Source organism: Podarcis cretensis (genome assembly GCF_951804945.1).
Source record: "Podarcis cretensis genome assembly, chromosome: 6".
NCBI classification, from domain to species: domain Eukaryota; kingdom Metazoa; phylum Chordata; class Lepidosauria; order Squamata; family Lacertidae; genus Podarcis; species Podarcis cretensis.
The window spans coordinates 98380016-98403853 of record NC_137175.1 but is presented as its reverse complement, the minus strand read 5'-3'; the positions used below and the strand labels follow the sequence as shown (position 1 = coordinate 98403853).

The 23838-nt window shown below is 45.1% G+C and overlaps 1 protein-coding gene and 1 long non-coding RNA gene across 7 annotated transcripts in view; one reads left to right on the top strand and one right to left on the bottom strand.

Moving 5' to 3' along the window:
• Window positions 1–15803, bottom strand: part of RC3H1 (ring finger and CCCH-type domains 1) — a 73868-nt gene extending 58065 nt beyond the window's left edge. For all 6 annotated transcript variants that reach the window (XM_079981188.1, XM_079981189.1, XM_079981190.1 and 3 more), the window contains exon 1: window positions 15614–15803. The gene's annotated coding sequence lies outside the window, so the exon portion shown is untranslated. The remainder of the gene's footprint in view (window positions 1–15613) is intronic.
• A 121-nt stretch (window positions 15804–15924) lies between these two features.
• Window positions 15925–16718, top strand: LOC307218940. Its single transcript, XR_013840162.1, has 2 exons — window positions 15925–16341; window positions 16602–16718. It is a non-coding gene; the product is annotated as an uncharacterized lncRNA (long non-coding RNA).
• The last annotated feature ends 7120 nt before the right edge of the window (window positions 16719–23838 follow it).

Genomic DNA, 23838 nt, shown 5'->3' with positions numbered 1-23838 from the left:
ATTTAGCTGAATATGTCCTTTACCAAGTTTACAATTGCAAGTATTTTTTATGCTTAGTACTTTTTTAAGTATGCTGTCTCTTGCACTGAACTCCTGGGATAAAGAAGGATATATATTTAGATGGAAGATGAATGACAATCTGTTTAGAGATCAGGAGATCACCAAAAAGGCCCAAAAAGTTTTGAAGGACTATTTTGAGATAAATTTGAACACCACGGTGGAAAAAAGAATCATCTGGGATGCAAGTAAGGCGGTTATGAGGGGGTTTCTGATACAACAGAACGCTGTAAAGAAAAGAGCACAAAATGAGAAAAAAGACAAGATTTTGGAGAAAATTAAGGAATGTGAGAAGAAGTTAAGATCGAAACCGAAGTCAAAGGAGATTTTGAAAGAAATTAAATTTCACCAAGCACAATTCTCCAAATTGATAAATCAGGAAGTGGAGTGGAAAGTCAAGTTAATGAAACAAAGATCATTCGACTCGGCAAATAAATGTGGAAAACTGCTAGCATGGCAGTTGAAAAAGAGACAAAAATTAAATACGATCACTAACCTAGAGACTGAAGGAAGAAATATTCAGAACCCAGTGGAGATTAGGAAGTGCTTCCAGAGATACTTTAAGCAACTATATACTCAAGGGCCGCAAAACGAGGCTGAGATAGAACAATTTTTGATAAAGAATGATTACCAATGTTGTCTCAAGAAAACAGATCAATCCTGAATTGTAAAATAACACAACAAGAGATTGAAGTTGCCATTCAGAACATGCAATTGGGCAAATCCCCAGGGCCAGATGGGCTTACCTCCAAATATTATAAGATACTGAAAGACTACTTGATACATCCACTAATGGAGGTTTGCAATGAGATTATGGAGGGGAAGAAAGCACCGGAAACGTGGAAAGAAGCCTTCATCACATTGATACCTAAATCTGAATTGGAAAAGACACAACTTAAGAACTACCGTCCCATTTCCCTTCTAAATGTGGATTACAAAATTTTTGCAGACATTTTAGCAAATCGATTTAAAAAGGTTTTAAGTGAAGTGATCCATAAAGATCAGGCAGGCTTTCTCCCAGGAAGACATTTGTTTGCCCAACACAAGGAACATTATTGATATCTTGGAACTTTTGCAAACAAATATTAATACAAGAGCAGTGTTAATATTTATAGATGCGGAGAAGGCCTTTGACAACATTTCTTGGAAGTTTATGAAGAAAAACCTGGAAGGGATGGGAGTGGGACGGGGATTTGAAAATGGGATAGATGCAATCTATTCAGAACAAAAGGCTAAATTGATAGTTAACAATGTGGTGACAGAAGAGTTTAAAATTGAAAAAGGAACACGACAAGGTTGCCCTGTTTCCCCTCTGTTATTTATTTCGGTCCTGGAAGTGCTCTTGAATATGATTAGAGGGGACCGGTTGGTGGAAGGAATTCAGGTCGGAGCAAAGCAGTACAAACTTAAGGCTTTTGCAGATGACCTAGTTTTGACCTTACAGGAGCCAGAATCTAGTACGAAAAGGGCTTTACAACTGATTCAAGAGTTTGGTCGGGTGGCGGGATTTAAACTAAATAAACAAAAGACTAAGGTATTGGGAAAAAAATTGACAGTTTCAGAGTCAGAAAGGTTTCAGAAAGAGACAGAGTTAAACGTGGTTAAAAAAGTAAAATATCTAGGGGTGAACATAACAGCTAAGAATCTGAATTTATTTAAGGACAATTATGAAAAGTGTTGGTCAGAAATTAAGAGGGATTTAGAAAGTTGGTCAAGACTGAAACTTTCCTTGTTGGGCCAAATTGCTGCTATAAAAATGAACGTATTGCCAAGGATGTTGTTTCTTTTTCAGACTTTACAGATTGTGGATAAAATGGAGTGTTTCGGGAGGTGGCAAAGAGATATTTCTAAATTTGTCTGGCAGGGCAAAAAGCCCAGAATTGTTTAAAATATTAACTGATGCTAAAGAAAGAGGGGGGTTTGCCCTGCCAGACTTAAGGTTGTATTATGAATCAGCAGCTTTTTGCTGGTTGAAAGATTGGCTGCTTCTTGAAAACACTGATGTTTTAGACTTGGAAGGATTTAACAATGCTTTTGGATGGCATGCGTATCTATGGTATGACAAGGTTAAGATTCACAAGAACTTCAAGAACCATATTGTAAGGAAAGCAGTGTTTAATGTCTGGATAAAATATAAAGTCTTATTAGAAAACAAGACCCCAAGGTGGTTATCACCTATGGAAGCTAAGGCTGTGAAAAGACCTAATATGGAGGTCAAATGGCCGAAATATTGGGAAATATTAGAAAGAGATGGAGACAATTGGAGATTGCAGAGTATGGAGAAACTTAAAGATAAAGTGTGAGATTGGTTACATTACGCTCAGATTAAAGAGGCTTTTAAACTGGATAAAAAGTTAGGATTCCAAGTGGAAAAATCGAAATTGGAAACAGAACTGTTAGAACCTAAGACTAAATTACTTTCAAGAATGTATAACTTGCTGCTGAGGTGGAATACACAGGATGAAACGGTTAAATCAGCTATGATAAAATGGGCACAGGACATTGGGTATAATATCATGTTTGCTGACTGGGAAAAGTTATGGACTACCGGTATGAAGTTTACGGCATGTAATGCCTTGAAAGAAAATATTATGAAAATGATATATAGGTGGTACATGACCCCAGTCAAGCTAGCTAAAATATATCACCTGCCAGATAATAAGTGTTGGAAATGTAAGGAAACTGAAGGAACATTCTTTCACCTCTGGTGGACTTGCCCTAGGGTTAAGGCCTTCTGGGAAATGATATATAATGAGCTGAAAAAGGTATTTAAGTATACCTTCCCTAAGAAACCAGAGGCCTTCCTTTTGGGCATTGTCGGCCAGAGGGTGTTAAAGACGGACCGAACATTATTTATGTATGCAACAACAGCAGCAAGGATACTTGTCGCCAAACATTGGAAAACTCAAGATTTGCCCACGCTGGAAGAATGGCAGATGCAACTGATGGACTACATGGAGCTAGCAGAAATGACCGGCAGAATCCGAGACCTGGGAGAAGAAGCAGTGGAGGAGGATTGGAAGAAATTTAAGGACTATCTTCAAAAACACTGTAAATTATATGAGTGTTAAGAAGGATGAGAGATTTGAAAATAATAGGGCACCATAAAGTTAGCTGAAAAGACTATGAGAATGAGTGAATTTCATGAGAAAGACAAATTTTGAATGAATATCATGTTAAAACTAGGTATTTAAGATTTTGATAAAAATATTCAAAGTTAGGGATAAAATATTGGAATTGTGTATAATAAGAATGAAAATAAGGTGATAAGTTGCTGGCTAAAGTTTTATTAACTTGGAATGTAGGAGCGAGAGACGTGAGGAAGTCCAAAAGGGAAAAATGAAGAAAAGATGGTTACTACAAGATGTAAAATCCTATGTTTGTTTTATTTTTTGATGTTTTCTGTTTTCTGTCTTTTTTTTCTTTATTGTATTATTAAAACTCTCAATAAAAAATTTTATTAAAAAAATATATATATAACAGAGGAGGAAAGCATGTTTGAGTGATAAGAACAGGCACCATCCCTAGCTAAAGGACCAGTGGTCTGGGATGATGGAAACTGTAGTCCCAAACATCTGGAGGGCTAGAGTTTGCCTATGCCTGGATAAGAACCTTGCAAGGGTAAAGAAAACATCATGGCTAATAAGATACTAAGAGAATAATGAATGTCTCAGCAAATGTGGAATCATAACATTATTTGACTGTTTTGGAAAAAAAATCAGAATGTATCAGAGAGATTAGGGTACACAACAGTTCAATTATGATTTCCCTGGTTAGACTATGGACAGCCATTATCAACATAGGTGGGCTCACCTATGTAAGGAATTCAATTAACATAAAAGATGGAAAATATGTGGTCCAAAAGTTGTTTGCAGAGTGACTCATTTCCCCCTTTGTTCCTGTCTAACTTTCCAGATGAAGACAAAAGCACCCTGGCCTATAGCACCAATTAGGTAATTAAGAACTTTATCCAAAAATGTTAGATGTTAGGACATTGTAGGAAACTTAGAAATTCTTTCTTAAACTATGTAACTTGGATGAATTTGGGAAAAGGCCAAATATTTAGTAAGCAAGTAGGAAGATTTGGCCTAGGATTCTCAATCAAATCACTTAGTTCGCTTTGCTATTCTTAATCCACATTGTTTTCTTAATGAGTATATCTAACAGAGTTGCCAATGGAACCCAATGAAATCAATAAATTTATATTAGTCACCTTTTAAACTAAAACGCCTATCAGCCTCATCCAATGTCACCCGTGGTTAGAGATTATGGGCATTTTAGTCCAAAATGTTTGGAGGACACCAGGTTGGAGAAGACTTAAGGCTACCCAAAATTCACAATGACAATACCACCATGGTAGTTTAGAGACAACAGGCTGCCGTGCAGATGACAGTAAAAGTAAAGCATAAACTCTCACCACCAGGGGCCAGTTCTTATGATAAAACCATCACATATAATCCATTAAAATGAAAGGAAGCCATCAGTCAGACAACATCTTTATAACAGTCCAAGTGTGACAAAACATCTAGCAAGCTTTTGAGTACTTCAGGATAGATGCTAAGCAAACAAAGAGCAGAGAGAAAAACAAGCTGCCTTGATGCTGAAGCCACAAAGGCTGCGCCTTCAAGTGAGCTTGTTTCTCTCCCCATGCCTGCTTGCTTGACATTCAACCAGAGCTTCCAACCTGATGGTGAATAATGAAGAAATCAAAAACTACTTCATTATTTTGTGATATTTGGGTTGGCTCTAATAAAGACATAGCTCAACTGTGGATTTTGGAATGTAATCTATTGGAAACACATCTGCATGACAGCTACTTTGTCAGTTTTCCAGAATCATTAATCTCACAGAACAGCCCCCAAAGAACTGTGGCACTAATGCCACACAATCAGTAATAATCCTCACATATGAGTTTTCTGCATTGCAGACTAGGTGACCTTTGAGGGTCCCTTCCAACTCTACATTTCTATGATCTATGATTCATATGCTGCCCTTAATTCATTTATTAATTTATATCCCAACTCTGGCCTTCTTACACATTTTTCAGGGCAGTAAACTTCTGAGTAAGACAATGTTTAACAGCCAGCATAAACAACAAGCTGACAACAAAAACCTTAATAATTTTAAGCTTCCATTTCAGATTAATCACACTTTACAATTACTTCTGAATGCTAAAACTGAATACAGTGGTACCTCGGGTTAAGAACTTAATTCGTTCTGGAGGTCCGTTCTTAACCTGAAACTATGCTTAACCTGAAGCACCACTTTAGCTAATGGGGGCCTCCTGCTGCCGCTGGAACACGATTTCTGTTCTCATCCTGAAGCAAAGTTCTTAACCCAAGGTAATATTTCTGGGTTAGCGGAGTCTGTAACCTGAAGCGTATGTAACCCGAGGTACCACTGTACAAGAATTACTGCTGAATACTAAAACTTAACTATGGTTTGCTTAAACAAACCTGATTTTGGAATTATGTTGTGAAGTTGGATTGTTCCATAAAGCAGTTAAGGTTAACCAGTTTGTCTGCCCAGGTTTGGGCAACACAACAAGCTGCGGTTGATCAAAAACAGAAGGAAAAGTTTCCAAACTCTTCCTCATGGTCACACTGCAGGAGGAAGGAAGGAGCACATGAGCCTAAGGCTAACCTAGGCATGCTCTTGTAATGCTAAAGGAGGGGTGAGGAATCACTTCCAGTCAGAAGGGCTGATCCAAGAGGCAAACCCTACACAGGCCACCTTCAGGAATCGGATGGGACTGGAATGAACCCATCAATCACCTGTAATCATTACCACATCAAACATGAGGAAGATCAGAATGATCTGCCCAAAATGGCCTGGTGGGTTAATTTCAGAGGCCTCATAGGAATAATGAGGTCTTTTCTCAGGCTGCTGCCAGCAACTCCCGGCTGCTTGCCCAGGAACGTACAAAGCCAAGGGAATGTTTCTTACCGTCCTATTTTAATTCAGTATTTACAGAGCGAGGCTATAGAACCCAGCCTTTTGGATAATGGCTTTGTCCCGAGTGAATCTCCACCTCCATCTCTCCCACTTCCTCATTCATCTCCTCCATGGGTGCTGCTACGTCCCCTCTGTCTTTGAGCTCTTTGCTCTCCTACTTTCTGGCTTGTCGGGTTATGGGAGAGGGGGGTCTGGAATGCTTTCTAAAGACACTGTGTCCGTCAGCTGTTTTCTCCTCCTCCTCTCCCATTATTTCTCAACTTCCCCCCTCATTTGCCTCTGAGCTGCGACCTCCCTCAAACCCCTGTTGTAAATCAAAACTGTCTTCCTCTGGAAGGGTCAGGATGGGGAGGCAGACTCCACCTTTCCTCCTCTGCCCAGGCCCTGACATCTGTGGCCTGGAAGTTCCCCACTATGATTTAGCATTGCATCTGAATTAGCCTGGGGAAATTTTTCAATTAAAAGTTACACTAAAACGCCCCCCAAACCAGTTCAAATCACATTGCGGTGGATTATAGAATGTCCAGCTTTAGTTACATATTCCAAAAGTGACTGCAGAACACAGTGGGTTTACAGAATAAACTTTTTCTAGTTGGCAAAAAAGTAAATCTCAGGTAGAAATGCTAATGTAGTTTATCGCTGTACATCTGCATGTCAGATTACATTTCAGCTTGATTTTTTCCTTGTGTCAAATATTAAAAACTGATTCTCTTAAGAAATAAAAAAATTAAATCCAGACTATTGTGCAGTCATCTTAATTTTCTGAAGCCAGTACTTCTACATCCTTAGAAGTCAACGGGAGGTTCAACATTTTCATTTTTATCACAGCATTTTGCGGGCTTTTCTTTCAGCAGTCTGCCTCATTTCACAAGGAATACTAGTACAGTGGTGCCTCACAAGACGAAAAGAATCCGTTCCGCGAGTCTCTTCGTCTAGCGGTTTTTTCGTCTTGCGAAACAAGCCCATTAGCAGCTTAGCGGATTAGCGCTATTAGCAGCTTTTAGCGGCTTAGCGGCTTAGCAGCTTAGAAAAAGGGGGGGGAAGGGGGAAAAAGTCTGAAAAACTCGCAAGACATTTTCGTCTTGCGAAGCAAGCCCATAGGGAAATTCGTCTTGCGAAGCACCTCCAAAACGGAAAACCCTTTCGTCTAGCGGGTTTTTCGTCTTGCGAGGCGTTCGTCTTGCGGGGCACCACTGTACCCGATACAGAACAAACGTAAGAGATAACTCAATTCTATCAGATCAGGAATCCACAAAAGCAGTTGCCAATGGTAATGACAAATTTTCTTTCTGACCACCATTTGCTCCTAGAAGCCCAGAGCAAAGTAATATATACTTCCCACAAATTCTCCACACAGCAGAAAAGGAGGGGTCTCTTACATCATGCTAGGTGCAAGAGAGACACTGTATCTCCCACCCAAAGTTTTAATGTCGTATACAAATAACTTGTGATGTGAGACTGACACCGTTCACAAGTTTGCATTTGTCTTTAAAAAGAGAGAGAAGCAGGAATAACCTCTTTCACTTTTACTGGATGCCTCCAATCCTGGGCATGATAGGAAAGATTGATCCAGTTACTCCTCAGAAGACAAGGCTGATGAAGGATTAATGTATATGTGGCTCACCACTTTCCTCTTTAAAATACTTGGAAAATGTTACATATTTTATTCTACACATTTTTAAACATCAACAAGGCTAATACAACAGAGATTCTCAGTTTAGAAGCCGACTATACAGTACAGATTTTCTCAATAAGTGTGTCTGGCACCTTCATCATACAGCTTTTGGAGAATGCTGGACACACCTAACTCTTGCTTTTGACACCTGAAATATATTTTTAGGACACATCTTATTTTTATGGCTGCAGACTGCTTTTAATGTTGTGTTTTAATGCTGGGGTGTTAGAGTAAAGGGTGGGTAATAAATAAATAAATTTGTGAAGTTATCACCTTAACTAAGACATTGAAAAACCAAGTAGTATATTAAAATGTGGTTATAATAAATGAAAGGGACGCGGGTGGCGCTGTGGTCTAAACCACAGAGCCTAGGGCTTGCCGATCAGAAGGTTGGCGGTTCGAATCCCCGCGATGGGGTGAGCTCCCGTTGCTCGGTCCCAGCTCCTGCCCACCTAGCAGTTCGAAAGCACGTCAAAGTGCAAGTAAATAAATAGGTACCGCTCTGACGGGAAGGTAAATGGTGTTTCCGTGCGCTGCTCTGGTTTGCCAGAAGCGGCTTAGTCATGCTGGCCACATGACTCAGAAGCTGTCTGCAGACAAACGCCAGCTCCCTCGGCCTATAGAGCAAGATGAACACACAACCCCAGAGTCATCCACGACTGGACCTAACGGTCAGGGGTACCTTTACCTTTACAATAAATGAGGGCCAATTTAAGATGAATTCAGCCCGCACCTTGTCTCTTGTACACTTGTAAAGGTAAAAGACCCCTGGACGGTTAAGTCAAGTCAAAGGCAACTATGGGGTTGCGGCACTCATCTCACTTTCAGGCCAAGGGAGCTGGCGTGTGTCCACAGACAGATTTCCAGGTCATGCAGCCAGCATGACTAAACTGCTTCTGGTGCAACGGGACACCATGACGGAAACCAGAGCGCACAGAAATGACATTTACCTTCCCGCCACAGTGGTACCTCTTTATCTACTTGCACTGGTGTGCTTTCGAACTGCTACGTTGGCAGGAGCTGGGACAGGGCAATGGGAGCTCAATTCCATTATGCAGATCCAATCTGCCAACCTTTCAAACAGCAAATCCAAGAGGCTCAGTGGTAGTCTACACAGTTATATCATTTGTTAATTTGGCTCTAAATGCAAACTCCTGGTGGAAAGGCGATTGCAAATTAGAAGGCTGCTCAGGCTGCTCAAGAGCACAGTCCTAAACATTTCTACTAAGAAGTCCCACTTCTTGTGGCTTCAAGTTACAACAAAGGAGATTCCAACTAAACATTCAGAAAAAAAATTCTGACCATAAGAGATGTTCGGCAGTGGAACAGACTCCCACAAGAGGTTGTGGACTCTCTTTCCTTGGAGGTTTTTAAGCGGAGGCTGGATGGCCATCTGTCATGGATGCTTTAGCTGCATTGCAGGGGGTTCGACTAGATGAGCCTTGAGTCCCTTCCAACTCTAAGATTCTATGATTCTATGAATAGGACTTATTCACATGAAAGTGCCTGAGGCTACAGTGCCATACAGTTACTTGGGAGTAAGCTTCCTTTACCTCAGTGAGGCTCAATTTCACCATCATCAAACCTTTTATTGGCATCACATACAAACATCCAAAACAAATCAATACAGAATTACCACTTCCCCAGTGGCACAAAATATTTGCTAAAAGAAAGGAGGCAGAGCAGTCTATCGTTGCATCTCTAAGTCTCCAGGGAGATCAGACGTCTGCAGTGTATTTCGACGACAAAAAACCAATTAGAGATATTTAGCCACTAACTTGGTGAGCTCCTGATCATTCCCCAGTAATAGAAAATGTATGAGTGAGGCTCAATTCTGAGTAGATATACACAAGATTGACCCATTTAACTCTACTTCAATTCAGCACTGATAAAGGATGCCAGCCTGAGAGCTAATCAGATGGTATGGAAGTTTCTGAATGCATTTTATCTTTTTTCCTGGAGTATTTTTTTACAGTTGTAACTCCTTATTGTTGTAAACTGCTTTGAACAGGCTTTGCCTGGAGAAGTGGAATATAAATATTTAAAAGAAAATAGTCAACCTGATATACCGACAAGATAAAAAAAATCCAATAAAAAAAATTAATGCGGGCATCGCTCCCACTTCTGTGTGACTGCACAGTGCTGGGAAAGAAAAAAATAAATTCAAACCAGGAAATGGCAGGAGAGAGTCCTCATGGCTTGTGAAGAGACCCTCTCTGGAGCCCAAAGAGGATGTCAATGAGGGCAGAGGAAGCCCCAAAGAGACTGGAGGTGCTGCAGGGCTTTGTTTAGACTGCTCAGCCTCCCCGCATAACAGCTGATGTGCAAGGAAGCGCAGCAGTAGCCACTTTTCTGAGTGTCCTCCAGTCTTCAGCCAGCCCCAGAGCTTAAACTCTAGTTGAACAAAGAGATGTGTGGAGAGAGACAGAGAGAGAGAGAGATGGAGAGAGAGAGATGGAGAGCAGGAACCGCCCTGGGACCTGTGGGTATAGGGCAGTATACAAAATTAATTAATTAATTAATAATTTTAATATTAATTAAAAACTGGGCATTTAGAGGGTTCTCCCCACTTATGCAATTTTTGCTTATATGCGCAGAGGCCCAGAACATTAAGTGTGGGGGGGGAGGGGATGACTGTACACACAAGGCAATCTAAACTTAATTTGCTACTTAAAAGAACATAAAATGCATCAAATGCTCTTGTTGTTCAATCTTTATTGGTTACCCATTTAACCACAGTTTTAATTTAATGTGCTGGTTCTTACCTTTGAAACTGTTGGGACCTGAACAACTTAAGAACCACCATGACAACATTATCTAGCTTCGGTTCCCCCATCTAACTGAGGTGTGAGAGGTAAGTACAAGAGGCAGAGTTTTCCCAGTCTGTTCTCCAGCGACACGGGTGGCGCTGTGGTCTAAACCACTGAGCCTCTTGGGCTTGCTGATCGGAAGGCCAGAAGTTCAAATCTGCACAACGAGGTGAGCTCCTATTGCTCTGTTCCAGGTCCTGCCAGTTTGAAAGCATACCAGTGCAAGTAGATAAATACGTACCACTGTGGCAGGAAGGCAAACGGCATTTCCATGCATCTGGCACTTGGCACAGTTCCTTGCACCAGAAGCAGTTTAGTAATGCTGGCCATGTGACCCTGAAAGCTGTCTGTAGCTTTCAGATCCCAAGATGAAAGTTTCAAGTAGCTCTTAGAAATATGAAATAATAAATACATTTTTCAGATTTTTAAAAAATCATATTAATTTTAAATCATTTTAAATTTTAAAACTTAACTTTAACATTTAAAGCAAGCCCATCATCTGACATATCATATTAAAGCCTATGAAGTTTTGAAGAGATTGGTATTTTTAGTTTTGAAATGTCTGAATTCTGGGCTCAGCTTTTAAGCATTTTTGCATGGCAAAAATAGTCATTTTTTAAAAAGTTCAAATGAAAACAAGATGAAATAAAAAAATTTAAATTTAGATTTAAACTTAGTTTTGATCCTTCAACAAACGTACAAAATTTTAAGAAAACTGGATGATATGAGGTATGTACGCAGCTGTTGAGGATGGGCTGTTCCCCCCCCTGCTGTTTTGTAGGTTTATAATGCCCATTTTACATTTTCTATCCCACCTATTTTTCTGAGAAGACTGTAATGAATACAGAATAAAAGCAAACTGTCTCTAAAAAAAATACAGTAGACATTAAAAATAGTATACAAACTGTTTTAAAAATTGCAGCAGCACAAAACTGAGCCAGCAAAATTATACAATTAACCACTCTAGAGCTGCCTGGTGCAGCAAGGTACTCCATAGAATACAAGTCACAATAGAAAATGTCCTATCTCCAGTTGACACCAATGTACCTACTGAGGTTTAAAGATCTAAGAATGTGGGGAGGAACATATGCAAAGAGAAAGTTCCTAAACTAGCCCAATATATTAAGAGCTTTCAGGGCAAGTTCAGTAAAAATCACAGAAAACCAATGTGATAGAATCAAAGCTCCCATCAACATTCTGCTCTAACAGAAGTTTCCAAATGCTTTTTAATGGCAGACTCAACATACAGCTTGCTATAGTGACTGCAGCAAGGTCCACCTTTTATCAGGAAGGGTTGTGGTAGGTGTACCAGCTGAAGCAGGAAAAAGGCATCCTTTGCCACACATACATCAAACAGGAGCACTGCTTCAAGGAGCACCCCCAAGCTACCCACCTGCTATTTCAGGAGAGTGCAGCCTCATTCAGAATTTGATGTAAACCCAACAGTCCCATCTACCAACAGTACTTCTGTTGTACCAGGCCAATGCCCATCTAGTCCAGCATTCTGTTCTCACAGTGGCCAACAAGATACCTGTGGGAACCCCAAAACCAGGACCTGAGCACAAAAGTGGTACTCAGAAGCCCTGTTGGCTTCTGCCAGCCATGACAAAAGAGGGGGGTGGAAGGTTTCTTTCTTTTCTGCTGTAGTAGCTCCAGACAGAGGCTCCTTAGGGATCTGTGGGGCTTTGGATCCATTAAATTCAAAGCCTCTGGTGCCCTGCCCCAAAACAATCCATTTCACTGGCTACTGTGAAATATGGCAGTCTTATCACCAGAGGCATTCTTCTCCATCAGCAAAGAAACAATTACACATCATTCTAACTCCCAACACCAGTCACCAGCATCCAGGAGACTAGAACTGTAGCCTAATGAGATTTTAATTTCTCCAGTTTGAAAAAAGTGGGGAGCTGAAAACTGAAAATGATCACCATTGTGATAAGCAAAGGACATTTATACCATGAGTTTAGAAACCACCATGTAGAGGAGACGTGACCATTATCATACATAAACAACAAAATATCGTTTTTAGATTGTAAGTGTGTTTAGTAAATGAACATTACTACTTCACAATGAAGACATGGCAACAAATTTGGATAATTTAACATCGTAAAATATAGCAAGAATGGGCAACTAGATTTGTGGGTTATGTTTTAATTGTTTTTGGAAACCAAAGGTGCACCAACCAAAGCCAGGCACATATGCAAGATGATGGCTTGGGAAAGGAGTAAATTACCTATTGGTATAATTTAACTATACATCTAGTTATCACACATCAGGGTCTGTTAACAGCTAAATTCAGGGGAACTGTCTTTGTTCCAACAAACGGAAGTCAGAAAACTGTTCCAATCTACCAAATTTCCAATCTATCTCTTGCCCACCCCTGCTATGCAGTAATACTGCAATTTATGCACACTCAATTGACAGCAGGTCCTACTGAATTCAGTGGGACTTGATTCTGAGTAAACATGTATAAGAGCATGTTGCAAGCATCACAGTAATTTGTCCATGAGCCAGGACAAAATTATTGCCAAATATGACAGTAGTGAATATTATTTCTGGCATGATCAATGAACAGAAATGAGTAGAGCTGCAGCAATCATACTGTTTTGCATGTAATCACAATTTATATAAATATTACCCAGGGAAAGCTCTGCCATACAGCAGGATGCAAGAACCTACTTAAGGCAACATCAGCACTAACAAAAGACCCAGAGAGTCTTCTAGTACAGTATCTCCTACAAGAAAGGATTTTATCACATCCAATCAAATGCTTCCTTTGTGTACAAGACACACACAGCCTTAAGAGTTGATATTTAAAAAAGGTAAAGGACCCCTGACAGTTAAGTCCAATCATGAACGACTCTGGGGTTGCGGCGCTCATCTCGCTTTACTGGCTGAGGGAGCCGACGTTTGTCCACAGACAGTTTTTCCGGGTCATGTGGCCAGCATAACTAAGCCGCTTCTGGCAAAACCAGAGCAGCGCACAGAAACGCTGTTTACCTTCCCTCCAGAACAGTACCTATTCATATACTTGCACTTTGACATGCTTTCGAACCACTATGTTGGCAGGAGCTGGTACTGAACAGCGGGAGCTCACCCGAACCGCGACCTTCCGATCGGCAAGCCCAAGGCTCAGTGATTTAGATCACAGCGCCACCTGCATCCCTACAAGGGACATTATCTGCTAGTAAAAAGAACAAAAAAACAACAACCCGTGGACCAGAAATGCAGCAGGCGCCAGAAGAGGAATGGAGACTTATCTGCCTCTTCTATTAGCCCAATTGATTTATATGCTACATGTGCAAAAGCAGGCTTTGTCTGTTGTGCCTTCAGCATAGAAATGTGGTGGGCTGGTAGCAAAGCCAATGATCGCCCTGTCCTTTTGCCACCAGACCCCCTTTCTATACTTTCTATACCTGCAGGGAGGAGCTTTGTTTTCTGCAGATGCTGCAGGAAAATACAGAAGTCTGGCAGAGGAGGACTGATCACAGCTCCTCCTCTGCCAGCTTGTTTGGTTTCTGGGCTGGTCGGAGTGGAAGGGATTTCACTCCCTACAGCCAGCACAGAACCTGAGCAGGTAGAGAAGTAAAGAGCAACTTATCTGTCCTTATTCCACCAGGACATAATGTTTTCATACTTGCTAAATATGATGAGGGTTCAATACCAAGTAATGATAGAAGCTGAGCTAGCAGAGAAAAGGCAGATTGACCTGTCCCTCAGGCCCTGTCATTCTGTTTACTCACTTGAATGCATTTTTACATATCATTTTAGAATATAATCCTGGGTACAGGGACTATATTGATCCTGATCTTTGTAAGCCATTCTAGAAGGCTTTTCAGCTAAAGAATGGAGTAAAAATTCCTTAAATAATGAATTCTATGTGATCTTCATCATATGTAGCGACCAGGTAAGTAAATACAAATTCCTGTTAATTTTCATGAACACAATTCACAGTGTTCTCTCATAACCAAAACACTATCTGATAGAAGTCAAAATAAATAACTAAATCACAATTTATTCTACCAAAATAATACAGTGTGACAGTTGTGTTTATGAAGAGATGGGTGAGGAATAAAGTCAACAGCCTTCATTTTGTGCAATGAAATTTTACATGGCTTCTTGGTGAACTGTTTGCAGATGTCACTTCCTGCTCAATATCAACTCTCTCCCTGAACACAAAGGTTTGCTTGCTTGCTTCAGGTAGCCAAACCAGATCCTCCATTTCCTGGGAAGCAGACTTTTGTCCAATCCTCTGAAACCATGACACTGAAAGTTACATACATGATAAATATACAGAAGGTAGGGGTACTTGTACGCCTCGAGAATTTTTAGAATTACATTTTGTTCTGTGTTCTTAACGTTTCTTTCCTGCCTGGAGTACAGTGACTACTGCCAGGGATAATGTTCAAAAGATCATAGGGAGGTCCATGTCAGAACCCAATAAGCTTCAGAGACTGAACACAGAAGCTACATTTAGGGAACAGAAGCACAGAATAAAAAAGCATGTGTGATCTTTTAACAGGTGGGACAGCACTCTCCCCTTAGAAGTATGGACGTGTGCAGTGTGATCCGATCTATATGTGTGTTTACTTTAGAGTGCGACCCCCACGCGCTTACTCGGGAGTAAGTCCCACTGAACTCAATGGGAGCGCTTCTGAGTAGACCTGCCTAAGGCTGAGCTGTCAGAGATAATGCCCACGGAGGGTCAGTGAGGATCACACCTGGCAAGGGCTTCCAGCCACCCCCGCGCACCAGGCCCTAGCCAAGAATACCATACCCTATACCCCCCCACACACACCCCTGGAATGAGTTGAGACCGCGTGTAACCCCCGCCCCCCAGAATATTTCCCGGCCTCTTCCGAAGCCGCGGGGGCGGGGATGGCAGAAAGCGAGCCCGGCAGAAGCCTGAGGCCTACCGAGGCTTCGGCGAAGTGGAAGGGAAATGGTGGCAGAGGCCGCTGGGGCGCCTCGCACGGAGACACCGGCCGCAATGCCTGGCCCGCCGGCCGGCCAGGTAGAGGCGCCGCCCGCCCGCCCGAAGGAAAAGAGAGGAGAAGGCCGCAGCCTCCGCCCTATTGTTCCCCGCCACCCGCCCACCGGGGAGACTCCCGCTTACCTCACGGCGGCGGCGGCGGCGGCGGCAGCTCCTCTCAGCTGCGGGCCACGGACGGGGCCGTCGCGCCCTCCTCCTCCTTGTCCACCAGCAGCAGGAGCCGGCCGGCCGCGGCCTTCCCTTCCGCCCTCCGGCCCTCTGCTGCTGCCACGGCCGCCTCTGCAGCAGGGGCCATCTTGGGCGCCTCTCCGCTCGCCTCAGCAGCAAAGCCCTGCCTCGCCTCCAGGGCCGCCGCTAATGCATCGCTCGCTCGCTCGCCCGCCCGCCCGGCAGCCGCCCGCCCGCCCCTTCCTGCTCGGCGGCGAAGAGGGGCGGAGCGGGCCCGCCAGGCGCCGCGGCCTCGCCCTCCATTTGGAGACGGAGGCGGGTGGAGATATAGGGGGGCGTGTGGATATATATGCACACACACATACATATATAATCTGTGAGGGGGGCAGCAGAGGAAACCTTGGTTTACCAGTTGTGGTAGAAGTATTGTTCCGAAATCCAAAGAGCCACAACGGCATGCAGCTGAAGATTGGAAGCAAGAGTTGCTATGAAATGCTCTTTATTTTAGAAAATCCCCTTCTACGTAGAGATTAACTTTCAGTGCTTTACTTTCAGGCTGAAATACAGCGCATACTTTCCTGCCACTGGGCCTTGTGAAACCCGGTCAACATGCATGAGCTTGGACTGCAATTCACGTCAGAGTGCATAGCTACGCTTTTTTATTGTACTCGTGTCTACTGCTGGTAAGTCACCCCCAGTGCAGGATCCAGTAGAAAGGCAGCTTAAAAATAACAGTAGTTGCTGTAGGAAAAGACTCAAGGCTCCCATGGCAAAGATTGATTACATGTGCTGATTCAGGTGCAGAGCCATACTGAACTTATTAAAGTGCTACAAGACTCTTTGCTGTTCGTGATAATAACTGGGATGAACATTGCCAGCTAGCCCATGTGTCACTCTATTCCAGGCATAGCCAAAAGGATAAAGCAGCTGCTCTTTATTTCAGATCCCATGGCTCCTAGCATCCCCAGTCTTGAACCATCGTGCAAGGATCCATGCATTTCTTCTGTCTGAAAGATGGCTTCCCAGCCTGAAATGATAATAAAATGTCAACTAACAGCAACTCTAATTAGCTGCATTTCCTTCTTGAGTACCTTGTGTAAAAGAGACATACATGCTTTGTTTGACAGCTAGCTGCAATTTCCAAAAGGGGAATAACAGAAACTTGAAAATCACTTCCCTGCTCTGTTTGCTTGTTTTGGAAGTACAGTATTCATGAAGCATTAAAAGACAAGTCACAGAAGGTAAAAGCATCTTAAAGCTATGAGACACCATCAGGCCTAGGAGAATAAAAAGGGCACCACTCTGGAGTCAGCATTCCACAGCTGGGTAGCCGCCACTGAAAATGCCCTTCTACCTACCTGGCAGGGCCATTTGAGATGAGCTTTTGAAGGAGATCCCAGCAATTAGACAGGTTCATGTGGAGAGAGGTAGTCCATGAAGCACCCTGGTCACAACTGCAAAGGGCCTTTTCCAGGTCCAATTGAAGGTGTTTGAATCATAGAATCATAGAGTTGGAAGAGACCACAAGGGCCATCGAGTCCAACCCCCTGCCAAGCAGGAAACACCATCAGAGCACTCCTGACATATGGTTGTCAAGCCTCTGCTTAAAGACCTCCAAAGAAGGAGACTAGACCACACTCCTTGGCAGCAAATTCCACTGTCGAACAGCTCTTACTGTCAGGAAGTTCTTCCTAATGTTTAGGTGGAATCTTCTTTCTTGTAGTTTGGAACCATTGCTCCGTGTCCGCTTCTCTGGAGCAGCAGAAAACAACCTTTCTCCCTCCTCTATGTGACATCCTTTTATATATTTGAACATGGCTATCATATCACCCCTTAACCTCCTCTTCTCCAGGCTAAACATGCCCAGCTCCCTTAGCTGTTCCTAAGAAGGCATCGTTTCCAGGCCTTTGACCATTTTGGTTGCCCTCCTCTGGACATGTTCCAGTTTGTCAGTGTCCTTCTTGAACTGTGGTGCCCAGAACTGGACACAGTACTCCAGGTGAGGTCTGACCAGAGCAGAATACAGTGGCACTATTACTTCCCTTGATCTAGATGTGTTTGATATTCCCTCGTTGGCTGTGAGCCAGGGGAGCTGCTTAATCACCAGAGTGGTGTGATTCATACAATCCAGTCTCAGCAGTCTGTTGGCTACTTTCTGAACCAACACAAATTTCCAGAACATTTTAAAAAGCAACAGCACACATAATACTTTGCAATAGTCCACAGAGGAGATTACCAAGGCATGAATTGCTGAAGCAAGGCTACTTTGACCAGGTAGTGCCATAGCTGGCAAAACTTCCTAAGTTGGGGAAAGGTACTCTGGGTTACAGAGGTGATTTCTGCCCATTACAAAAATGGATGAATGAGCACACCCACCCACCCTCAGGTGATGAACATGGTTCTTTTAGGGGAAATTACAGCCCTTTAGAACAGGATTAATACCTTTTACCTGGGTAGGCAAACTTCCCACTAGCAGTTCCTCTGTTCTGTTTAGGTTGAGGGCATGATCAGCCATTGCTGCGGGGCCAAATTAATGCCTGAGAAAGCCAAGATGGGGACGGGGAGGAAAGAGAAAACTAAGAAGGCTATGAAGAAAGGCAGAAGAGGAAAGGAAAGCAAGAAAGGGAACCCAGAAAAAAATACATTGAGGAGTGTAAAGGCAGGGGTTGGAAGGTAGCTTTATTGTGCCAATGCTACAATGCTTTTTCCTAATTGCTTTGCAACTATCACCTAGTAAAGGATAGTGTTATGAGTCTGGAGTGTGTGCACCTTAAACTGGGTGCTAGACCCCTCTCATCCCTTATAATGGTATAGTGTGGTTACTCGTGCGTAAACTGCCTCCACTTCAATTAGATGGTTTGCTCAACCATGTTTAGGGTTAGAGCTCGCCCTCCGTGACCTGTTAGTCACTTGCAGAATCTGCCAGTGGGCGTTTCTTGAATCTCTTCCAGCATAAAAGCTGCTTGACCCCAAGTCTCCGCCTATGTTCCCTGCGCGGAACGCGTCTGCGCAAGTAAGGGGATGGCAAGGGCGTGCCAGCGCTCTCTCCGCTGGTTTCGATTGAAGGGTCTTGGAGCCCTGACACCGATTCCTCCATCTCCTCTCTATTGGTGTCACGCTGAATTCCTTCCCCCCGACTGGTTCCCTCTCCGGCATCGCTCTGGAGCCCTGCCTCCGCTTTTCGCTCTGATGTCAGTTCCCTGACATCCACCTCCCCCCCAGGACCCCCTCCACCCCCGGCCTGACCCAGTGACGTGACCTTGTCCCCATCTTCAGCCGACGATGCAGGGAACCCTCGAAAGGAGCTGTCGTCATCATCCGAGGACTCAAACCCCGCTTCCCACCCGCCCCGGTTTCTGATGGGAGGGGCTTCCCAATCTGATTCCTCCTCTCCTGACGACTCCCCTCCTTCCTCTGGGGACGCTGGAAAACCCACAAAATCCTCCTCCTCGTCATCGGTGGTGGCAAATTGCTCCTCCCAGAATCTCTCCAGAGGTTTGGGCTTCCTCGGATACCTGTTGTGGAACTCTTCCACTAGGTACCCATCATCTATTTCCCCTTCTGGAACCCACGTGTTTTCTGACTCGGGCTCCCCCTCCCACGCTACTAGGTATTCCACTCTCGTACATCTTCCCTCACCTTCGGCCACCAAAACTCCCTAGTGACCAGTAACATGGTCTTGTGTTGCCCAAAGTGTCCCGCTGTAGGGTTGTCGTGAAGCTGTCGGAGCACCCTTTCCCGTAAGGCCCCCCCAGGCACATACATTGCTCCCTTGTAATACAGTAACCCTTCCCTTACCTCGAAGTCCCCCCGGTCTCTCCCATTTTCCCTTAGTTCCCTGATTCTGGTTTGGGCAAATTCGTCCTGGTGAATCAACTCGGTTAGTTCTCGTTTCCCAACCAACCCCCCCCCCCCCACAAACCCATCGTTCCTCAGGGAACACATGTCGAGCGTCCGGTGGTCTTCCTCCTTCCGTGTACTCCGGTTTCCGTGAAAGCGCGTCTGCTCTCACGTTCTCTTGCCCTGGCACGTACTTGATCTCAAAGAAGAACTTGGAGAACTCCTGTGCCCACCGAATCTGTCGCTGGTTGAGCACTCGCGCTGTCCTCCAGTATTCCAAGTTCTTGTGGTCAGTGCAAACCTGGATCTTGTGCTGAGCCCCTATCAGGAGATGTCTCCACTGGCGAAACGCGGCATAAATCGCTAACAGTTCACGATCATACACCGTGTGGTTCTGTTCCGATTCGTTCAGCTTCCTTGAGAAGAAGGCGCACGGCCTCCATGTGTCTTGGGCCGGTCCCGGCTGGAGCAACTCCGCTCCTATCGCTCTGTCCGACGCGTCGGTCTCTAGCCTCATCGGTTTCTGCAGATCCACATGCAGGAGCTGTTCCTCCGAGGCGAACGCCTGCTTTAGCCCCTCGAAGGCACGTTGGGCACCTTCCGTCCAGACGAACTTCTTTTTGCTACTGAGACAATCCGTGATGGGTGCGGTTAAGTGGGCGAAGTTCTTGATGAACTTCCGGTAGAAGTTGCTGAACCCAAGGAACCTCTGCACATCCTTCCGGGTTTTGGGGGCCTTCCATTCCAGCACCGCCTGCACCTTGCCGGGGTCCATGGCTAGGCCTCTGCCTGACAACCTGTATCCCAGAAATTCCACTTCTTTGGCGTGAAACTGGCACTTTTCCAGCTTGACCCACAGTTGGTGCTCTCGTAGCCTTTTCAGCACTTCCCTGACGTCCTGGACATGCTGTTTTTCATTGTCCGAATAGATCAGGACGTCGTCCAGAAATGCTACGCAGTTCTTGTACAGCAGGGGACCCAGCACATGGTGCATGAAGCTTTGAAAACAGGCAGAGCCTGACTGTAATCCAAATGGCATAACTAAATATTCAAAGGCCCCCAGGGGGGTGAACATGGTGGTTTTCCATTCGTCCCCCTCTCTCATTCGAATCAGATTGTAGGCCCCCCTAAGGTCCAGCTTGGTAAAAATCTTACCCTTCCTTACCCTGGTCAGAATATCATCAATTCTGGGCATTGGGAAGGTCACGGGTTCTGATACCAGGTTTAATTTTCGATAGTCCACGATGAGCCTCGGCTGATCCGTGTTTTTCTTATCCACAAAAAACACAGGGCTGCCCCCCACTGCCTTCGATTCTCTTATAAACCCCCTTTTCAAGTTCTTGTCTATAAAGTCTCGCAACTCCTGCATCTCTCTGTCGGACATGGCATACAGCTTACCCACCGGCAGCTGCGCCCCAGGGAGAAGGTTGATTTGGCAGTCGAAGGGCCTATGTGGCGGCAGCCTGTCCGCTTCCCTCTCGCTGAAGACCTCTTGTAAGTCTGCGTACTGTGGCGGCACCTTCCCTTTCTGCTCCAGCGTGGTTGCTGCTGCTCTGGCCAACCTCACCCTGGGCTTCTCCCCTCCTAGATAGTGTTCCAAACAGTGGGCTGACCTGAAGGTGACCGTGCGTTGGTGCCACGCCACCACTGGATCATGTAGCACTAGCCAGCTCATCCCCAGTATTATTGGGGGTCCCGCCAGTGTGGCCACGTGAAAGGCTATGGTTTCTGTGTGCCTGGACACACTCATTCTCATTGGCGGGGTTTGATGTGTCACCTCCCCCCCTAGCAACTCTCTGCCATCTATCATGGTGACTTGGAGTGGGAAATCCAGTGGCAGCAAGTGGATCTGGTGCTCCAGCGCAAACTCCTTACTAAAAAAATTACAGGAGCTCCCTGAGTCCAACATTGCCTTCACCTTGACTGGGTGCCCATTTGGGAGTTCTAGCGTCACCTCTATCGCTATAGAAACCTTGGGTGGGTCCGGTTGGGGCACTTCAATTAGTTGTTCGCTTGGCTGCTGCGCCCCCCTGTGGGCAGTCAAGCGCTGGCGTTTTCCTGCACCTTGTCCTCTGCCCCCTCCCCCTCATTTCCAGCGGCCCCCACCATCCCTTGCCAAGCCTTTCTTTGTAGGCAGACCCTGGCAAAGTGTCCTGGCCGTTGGCAGAGGAAACATTTCTTGGAGTTTCTCCCAGCCTTTGCCTCCCTTTTGACTACTTGGTGGGCGCTCGGCACCTCGCGTGCGCGCGCCCCATCAATTTCCATTGGCACCACGTCATCAGAAGGCTGCCTTGGCATCTCAGGAATGCGGTAGTCAGGGCAACGCTCCCCTCTCCCTTCCCGCCTTTCCAAAGCACGCGTTTCCTGGTGAGCGCCTATCGCCAGCGCAGATTTCGTCAGCTGATCCATAGTCTCCGGGCGGGGCACGCGGGAGAGCTCATCTTTAACGGCTGGGGACAACCCCTCCTCAAACAGCATCCGTATGGGCGGGCTGTCCATATCCCATTCGAGCCTGTGTATTAGCATCGCAAAGCGGGACCAATAGTCTCTAACGGAACGGTCCCCCTGCTTACATCTCATCAGCTCCCGTTGGGTCACACTCTCCCCCAATTGGCTGGAATACATAGCGTCCATCGCCTGAAAAAACTTCCGGACGTCCTTCATGGCGGGGTTATGCGCGGCCATTAGGGGTCTAACCCATTCCCTCGCGCTGCCCTCAAGGTGCCCCACGATATAAGCCACTTGCGCCGCCTCGTCAGCAAAATCATCATGCTGCAGCTGCAGTGCGTACTCTATTTCTGTCCGGAACCCATTATATTCTTGGGGTTTTCCCCCAAATTTGTGTACCAGTCCGGGTACCTTCTTTGCCACTGGGGTGGGTCTCACCTGCGCGTCCTGGGTGCGCCTCTCGTCCAGCCGCGCCATCAGCAGTGCTACATGCCGTTCCAGCTCCTGGTTCCTCTTCACCAGGTCCTGCGCCCCCGCAGCTGGCTCCGCTGCCCCGGCGCCTCCTGTCTGGCTCATGTTTCCACTGCTTACTCACGAGTAACAGCAAGAGATTGGCAGATTGCTGTAATGGTATAGTGTGGTTACTCGTGCGTAAACTGCCTCCACTTCAATTAGATGGTTTGCTCAACCATGTTTAGGGTTAGAGCTCGCCCTCCATGACCTGTTAGTCACTTGCAGAATCTGCCAGTGGGCGTTTCTTGAATCTCTTCCAGCATAAAAGCTGCTTGACCCCAAGTCTCCGCCTATGTTCCCTGCGCGGAACGCGTCTGCGCAAGTAAGGGGATGGCAAGGGCGTGCCAGCGCTCTCTCCGCTGGTTTCGGTTGAAGGGTCTTGGAGCCCTGACACCGATTCCTCCATCTCCTCTCTATTGGTGTCACGCTGAATTCCTTCCCCCCAACTGGTTCCCTCTCCGGCATCGCTCTGGAGCCCTGCCTCCGCTTTTCGCTCTGATGTCAGTTCCCTGACATCCCTGGATCTAGCAAGTGTTAAAATAATAGCCAGGCTAGCCTTGGGGTGAGTTGTAAGGAGAACAAAGGAAGGGGCTCTGTGATAAATGGCAAATGGGTGGGGCCCCTGGAGTCTTGCACCATTTGGAGATTTGGGTGGCATGCAACAGTATCAATAATTAACACTCCTTCCCTTTTGTGGCAATGGTGACACCCAGGCTAAGGGTGACAACCTAGGAAACAAAATATCAAAGGTTAAACACAAAAGCCTAGGTAAGAAACAGCAGAGAAGGTGCAACATGTAATTGCCTGAGGAATCACCCTCCCTGGGAGCAAGTACCATACTTGCCTCTGAACCTGCATACATAGTCTAGTTAGATTACGTGCCATAAAGGAAAAGTTGGACTCATGAGAGAGGGTAGCCAATAAGTGACTAGCTGGTAAGCCAATAAGGGATATAACTTTAGAATGTTTCTATTGGACAAGATTGCAGGATGCCCCAACCCACTTGTAAAAGCAATGGGCAATACAGTGGAACCTCGGTTATCAAACGTAATCCATTCCGGAAGACTGTTTGACTTCTGAAATGTTTGACAACCAAGGCACAATGGGCAGTTGGCAAATTCCATTGAGAAAATGGAGAAATGCACCTTGGAAACTGTTAAACTTCAGAGGCGCATTCAAAAATAGAAGAATTCACTTCCAGGTTTTGGGCATTCAGGTTCTGAATTGTTCGGCTTCCAAGACGCTCAAAAACCGAGGTTCCACTGTACTGTGCAGAAAACTTTGTATTTGCCACCGTCACCATCACTGCCTCAGAGTGGGCACAACATTGAGTTTTTACTTGTGTTGATGAGTGATATTTCCAAACATAAAGCTATCCC